We start from the raw sequence: 7,533 nt of genomic DNA, 5'->3' as shown, positions 1-7,533 counted from the left end.
TGAGGTATTTTTATATTGCACGGATAATCAGATAACAGATAGAAAATTATTTATTTTTATTTTATTTCAACTAAATAACAGAAAGTAAAAGTGAGGGTACAGAAGGTTGTGCTTCTAGTTTCATCCATCTCATGCTCGTCAAAAGGAATCCACTAACAAGGTTGATCAAGTCTTCTTAACAAACTCATTCTGATTAACATGAAACCAGAGAAATTTCGAATAACACTAGGTTACCTCAACGGGGATATGCACATTCCCAATAATAAGTATATCATATTTCTTCTTGACAGTAGGAAGAGGAAATTCAAAACCTCCAAATATAATCGATGAAATTTTTCCGATAGAATTGATGCTATGAACTTGAGGTTGTTTCCTCGGAAAGTGTACCGTATGCTCATTACCATTAACATGAAAAGTGACATTGCCTTTGTTGCAATCAATAACAGCCCCTGCAGTATTAAAAAAAGGTCTTCCAAGAATAATAGACATACTATCGTCCTCGGGAATATCAAGAATAACAAAGTCTGTTAAAATAGTAACGTTTGCAACCACAACAGGCACATCCTTGCAAATACCGACAGGTATAGCAGTTGATTTATCAACCATTTGTAAATATATTTCAGTAGGTGTCAACTTATTCAAATAAAGTCTACAATATAAAGAGAGAGGCATAACACTAACACCGGCTCCAAGATCACATAAAGCAGTTTTAACATAGTTTCTTTTAATGGAGCATGGTATAGTGGGTACTCCCGGATCTCCAAGTTTCTTTGGTATTCCACCCTTAAAAGTATAATTAGCAAGCATGGTGGAAATTTCAGCTTCCAGTATCTTTCTTTTATTTGTAATAATATCTTTCATGTACTTAGCATAAGGATTGGTTTTGAGCATATCAGTTAATCGCATACGTAAAAAAATAGGTCTAATCATTTCAGCAAAGCACTCAAAATCCTCATCATCCTTTTTCTTGGATGGGTTGGAAGGAAAAGGCATGGGTTTCTGAACCCAAGGCTCTCTTTCTTTACCATGTTTCCTAGCAACAAAGTCTTTCTTATCATAACGTTGATTCTTTGATTGTGGGTTATCAAGATCAACAGCAGGTTCAATTTCTACATCATTATCATTACTAGGTTGAGCATAATTATGAACATCATCGTTAACATTTTCATTAGGTTCATGTTCATTACCAAATTGAGTTTCAGCATCAAAAATAGAAATATCATTTGGATTATCAGGTGGTTCAGCAATAGGTTCACTAGAAGTTTGCACAGTTCTATCATTTTTCTTTTTCTTCTTTTTAGAAGAACTAGGTGCATAGATCACAGACGACAAGCATCTTTGCCGTCCGCTAGCGGACGGCAAATTGTCCGGATGAACGCCTGCTAGCAAAGGCCTTCTTTGTCGTCCGCTTCTTAGACATGAACGGCAAAGGATTACGTCGTCCGCCATCCGAGGCAAGCAGACGGCAATGCGGTGGCATGAGAGCCGTTAGGGGGTTAACGACACTCTTTGCCATCTGCCAACGGACGACAAAGTGTCAAAGATATTTGTCGTCCGCTGGTGGACGGCAAAGAGCCCAGCTAGGCAGCACTGGGAAGCTGCCACGTGTCGAGATATGTCGTCCGCCAGTAGACGACAAAGAGGTTTGAATCATTGCCGTCTGTTGGCGGACGGCATAGCTGGTCACTTTGCCGTCCGCCAGCAGATGGCAAAATGACCAAATAGGCAGCCAATGTTCCCAGTTTGCATAGGTGACTGCCACGTGTCCTCTTTGCCGTCTGCTAGTGGACGGTAAAGCTCTTTGTCGTCTGCTAGAGGACGACAAAGGGCTATATATCCCCTGTTTTTATTTAAATCCCATTAATTAGACATGGTTTCAAACACATATATACATGCATACATATCCAACATATCCAACAGCATGTCCAACAATATATTTCATCCAATCCAACAACACAGTTCAACAAAGTCCAACATATCCATATATACATAACCAGAAACAAGTTTCCAACAACATATCCATATAGACATACATATCCAAACAAGTTTTCATAAACAACAAGGAAGCACCACAAGAATAGTACACTCCATGAATCCAAGCTTCCTCATGTAAAGCAAATCTGCAAATTGGGAAAGATGAAAGTTAGAAGAAGAAGAAGAAGACTAGTTAGAAGAAGAAGAAGAAGAAGAAGATTTTTTTTCTTCTCTTTCTTTTTCTCCTCTCCTCTTCTTTATATTCTTCTTCTAACTAAGGTAGGTATAAATGTCATTTTATTGCTACGCTAGGTAAAAATGCTAAGTGCAGGTCATTTTAGAGCTAAGGTAGGTAAATAGGTCATTTTGGAGCTTAGTAAGGTTATTATGTCATTTTCGAGGAAAATAAGCTAAGTCTATATCATTTTGGAGCTAACAAAGATTATCATGCCATTTTTTACCTAAATAAGCTAAGTATCCATTTGTAAAGCAAAACACTAGAGAAAACTTACCCTAATCACAACAAATGTGATGAAGATCGCAACAAAGGTAACAACTGATCCAACGGCATAATGATACCAAGCCTCATTATCAATGACATATTTTCTAATCTTCTTAAGCTTCAGGCGCATTGCATCCATCTTCAAGCGCATTGCATTCATCTTCATCTTGTGATCATCGATGACATCGGCAACATACAACTCCAATGTCATCTTCTCTTCTTCAATTCTTTTAATTTTTTCTTTCAAATACTCATTTTCTTTTTCAACTAAATTTAACTTCTCGACAAGAGGGTCCGTTTCAAATTCTGGTTCACATACCTCCTAGATTAAAATATCTCGATGTCAACTTGATGGCCATAATTGTCATAAATGCGAAATGCAACAAATAGTTATGAAAGAGAATTTACCACATCCGAATCATAAAAGCGGGCGAGGGCCGACCGGGACGGACATCAAGACCATGGCACTATGTATAAGAAACAATCATACAAAGTAAGAAAATTATAAATACCAACTATATAAATCATACAATCATACAAATAACTATATAAATCAAGTACAACGTAAAAATTTGAATACCTAATAATCACTATTGGTAATGACGCGCTCTTCATCATCATTAATAAAAGCATCATCATCATCACTATCGGTAATGACGTGCTCATCATCATCATTAATAAATGCATCATCATGTGGAAGGCCACCTTTACGTAATCATTCAAGCATTGGCAGGTCATCTGCAGCAGTAACTTCTTCTTCTTCCGGCTCTTCTTGTTCCGACTCAAGGGTGAAGTCGGATTCATTATCGTTGTCTACTTCAATGTTCTGGGGTGGAGTAGAGCGGTTCTTGAAACGTTTTTTTGTAAAGACGTGTTTCTTGGAAGAATTCTCCTTCGTCATATGTGTCTTGGTTAATGTGAGGTTCATAATCCTTTTCATTGGGGGGAGGTGGTCTAACACGTGGTGGCACTTCATAAACGACGTCCCAACCACTGAGATTTGGATCACTTTGACAGGCCCACGGTAGATAGAAAACTTGGGTTGCCTGTTGAGCCATAATATAGACATCGGGAACATCCAAATGGGTGCTTTGTTTGATTTTGACTAGCCCTATATGTTCATGAGTCCTTCTAGTCTCCCTCGGCTGGAACCAATAACATCTGAAGACTACGACGTTTGGTGGGTTTTCACCATAGAATTCAAGTTCAGAAATTGCTTCAACTCTTCCATAATACTTGATACCTCCTTCGCCGATAGTAGAGACACACCGATTTGTAGACTTTCGGTCGGCCATAGATAGCTCTTTGCCATATACGAAAGCGATACCCGTTGATGTCGTATTTGTCAAATGAACGGACCTTATAGTCAAAACCATTAGTTACTTGTCTCAACTCGGCATCCATAATCTCTGAATTAGCCTACAAGTTTAATACGAAAGGATTGTTGCATTAGTCGCAAATTAGCCAAAGAAAAGAAAGGGTCTAATGGAAATTATCGTTTTTTTGAACCAAGAGATGAAATCGGGAAATTCGGCTCCTTGTTTTGCCAGAAGCTCATACTCTTCGACGGAATCCTTTTGGATCACCGCTCCATATGAGAATATGGAGACGTATCGACTGCATCAAATATCCAGGAATAAGAGAAGTTCAAAGGAATTAGAAGTTGTGAAACAATGTACCGATATCTTACTCGATGTACGACCGCACTTCTGTTAGGTTGTTGAAGAGATATAGCGAAATGGTCCACCATTCTTCAACATCCAACCTTACTGGTTTCCAACCACCGGCTGGTGCGAGATTCCCTTTGAATAGGCTGAGGTTGGATTGACCCTTTTGAGGTTCGTTAGCATTGTACCGAGGCTTCGGATTATGCAAATGACGATTTTTGGCTTCGTAGTGTGCGTCCACAAAGTTTGTCGCCTCCTCAGTGATGAATGCCTCCACCATCGATGCTTCTATTCTACGTTTATTTTTACATTTTGCTCTAAGCGTCTTCTGCATCCTCTTAGTTGAGTAGCACCAACGATTTTGCACGCCCCCCCCCCCAATCGTGCCTTAGTCGGGAGATGCAAAATCAAGTGTTGCACTGGATTAAAGAAGCTTGGCAGAAAGATCTTCTCTAACTTGCAGATCAACTCTGGCACCAACTATTCCATTTCTTCTAGGAGGCCAGGCAATAGTTCTTTCGCACAAAGAACATGGAAGAAATAGCTCAGCTCTGCCAGTACTAGCCATTCATCCTCAGGGATGAAGCCACGCAACATCACCGGCATTGTCCGCTCAATCCATATGTGCCAATCAAGACTTTTTAGACCAAATATTTTCAATTTTTGAAGACTCGCTCCCCTCTTTAGATTTGTTGCATACCCATTGATACGTCTCTATTGTATCTATAATTTTTGATTGTTCTACGCCAATATTCTACAGCTTCCATATACTTTTGGCAACTTTTTATACTATTTTTGGGACTAACATATTGATCCAGTGCCCAGTGCCAGTTCCTGTTTGTTGCATGTTTTTTGTTTCACAGAATATCCATATCAAATGGAGTCCAAACGGAATAAAAACGGACGGAGATTTTTTTGGAATACATGTGATTTTTGGGAAGTGAAATCAATGCGAGACGATGCTCGAGGGGCCCACGAGGTAGGGGGCGCACCCCTGACCCTCGTGGCCACCCCGTAAGGCAGTTGATGCCCTTCTCTCGCCGCAAGAAAGCAAATATCTGGATAGAGATCGTGTTCAAATTTCAGCCCAATCGGAGTTACGGATCTCCGGGAATATAAGAAACGGTGAAAGGGAAGAATCTAAAAACGCAGAAATAGAGAGAGACGGAGAGAAAAATCCAATCTCGGAGGGGCTCTCGCCCCTCCCACGCCATGGAGGCCAAGTACCAGAGGGGAAACCCTTCTCCCATCTAGGGAGGAGGTCAAGGAAGAAGAAGAAGAAGAAGAAGAAGGGGGGCCCTCTCCCCCTTGCTTCCGGTGGCGCCGGAGTGCCACCAGGGGCCATCATCATCACCGCAATCTTCATCAACAACTTCACCGCCATCATCACCAACTCTTCCCCCCTCTATGCAGCGGTGTAACCTCTCTCTTACCCTCTGTAATCTCTACTTAAACATGGTGCTCAACGCTATATATTATTTCCCAATGATGTATGGCTATCCTATGATGTTTGAGTAGATCCATTTTGTCCTATGGGCTATTTGATGATCAAGATTGGTTTGAGTTGCATGTTTTATTATTGGTGCTGTCCTATGGTGCTCTCCGTATCGCGCAAGCGTGAGGGATCCCCACTATAGGGTGTTGCAATACGTTCATGATTCACTTATAGTGGGTTGCGTGAGTGACAGAAACACAAACCCGAGTAAGGGGGTTGTTGCATATGGGAAAAAGAGGACTTGATGCTTTAATGCTATGGTTGGGTTTTACCTTAATGATCTTTAGTAGTTGCGGATGCTTGCTAGAGTTCCAATCGTATGTGCATATGATCCAAGTAGAGAAAGTATGTTAGCTTATGCCTCTCCCTCATATAAAGTTGCAATAATGATTACCGGTCAAGTTATCGATTGCCTAGGGACAAATAACTTTCTCATAACAAAAAGCTCTTTACTAATACTAACTTAGTTGCGTCTTTACCTAAACAGCCCCTACTTTTTATTTACATGCTCTTTATTATCTTGCAAACCTATCCAACAACACCTACAAAGTACTTCTAGTTTCATACTTGTTCTAGGTAAAGTGAACGCCAAGCATGCGTAGAGTTGTATCGGTGGTCGATAGAACTTGAGGGAATATTTGTTCTACCTTTAGCTCCTCGTTGGGTTCGACACTCTTACTTATCGAAAGAGGCTACAATTGATCCCCTATACTTGTGGGTTATCAAGACCCTTTTCCGGCGCCGTTGCCGGGGAGCAATAGCGTGGGGTGAATATTCTCGTGTGTGCTTGTTTGCTTTATCACTAAGTAATTTTTTATTTGCTGTTCTTATTTGTTCTTTATCTTTAGTTATTGATATGGAACACGAAATACCAAAAAAAATTAGGTGTACTTTCTACTCATGGAGATGGGGAACCTCCTAAAACCCTCGATGCTGGTTACGTGAAAAATATTATGTACTACTTTAATAATCCTGAGAAAACCCCATTCAATTATGTAATGGGAGTAACGTTGGATCAATGTGAATACTTTAGGGATTATCGCTTGACACAAAAAGGGAAACTATTATGGGATCAAATTCATATATTGAAGTGGTATGCTAGACAACTATGCTCAGAATATGATTATACTTGTTGCTCTAGGATGAATGCTCCACACCTTCCCTTTTCATGCAAATTTAATGATAATAAAACCTTAGCTTCTTATGCTAATGGTATATATGATTACTATGATGTGGAACAAATAGAAGAATTTGTTGCTTTTATGGGTGCTTATGAAATTGAATCTATGTTTAAAGAGTTTGAAGATTTTGATGATGCTTGTTATAGACCTGAAAATTTAGCTATCCTCAGATATTGCTATGAGAATTATGAATACAATTCCGATATTAATGCACTTATTGAGAAAGTCTCCGTTGTCCAAGAAGAGACTAATATTTTGCAGGAATCTATGGAAGAAGAAGTTGATGAAACTGTGAGCTCATTGGATGAAAAAGATGAGGAGGAGAGCGAAGAACAAAAGGAGGAAGAGCGGATTGATCACCCATGCCCACCTTCTAATGAGAGTAACTCTTCAACTCATACATTGTTTAATTTCCCTTCGTGCTTACCGAAGGATGAATGCTATGATAATTGCTATGATCCCGTCGATTCTTTTGAAATATCCCTTTTTGATGATGTTTGCTATGCTTGTGGCCAAGATGCCAATATGAATTATGCTTATGGAGATGAACTTGCTATAGTTCCTTATGTTAAACATGAAATTGTTGCTATTGCACCCACACATGATAGTCCTATTATCTTTTTGAATTCTCCCAATTACACTATATCGGAGAAGTTTGCTTTTATTAAGGATTATATTGATGGGTTGCCTTTTACCATTGCACATGATGTTTTT

The sequence above is a fragment of the Triticum aestivum genome, chromosome 4A (genome assembly GCF_018294505.1).
Source record: "Triticum aestivum cultivar Chinese Spring chromosome 4A, IWGSC CS RefSeq v2.1, whole genome shotgun sequence".
NCBI classification, from domain to species: domain Eukaryota; kingdom Viridiplantae; phylum Streptophyta; class Magnoliopsida; order Poales; family Poaceae; genus Triticum; species Triticum aestivum.
The sequence above is the reverse complement of the archived record's forward strand: the minus strand, read 5'-3'. Positions refer to the sequence as shown.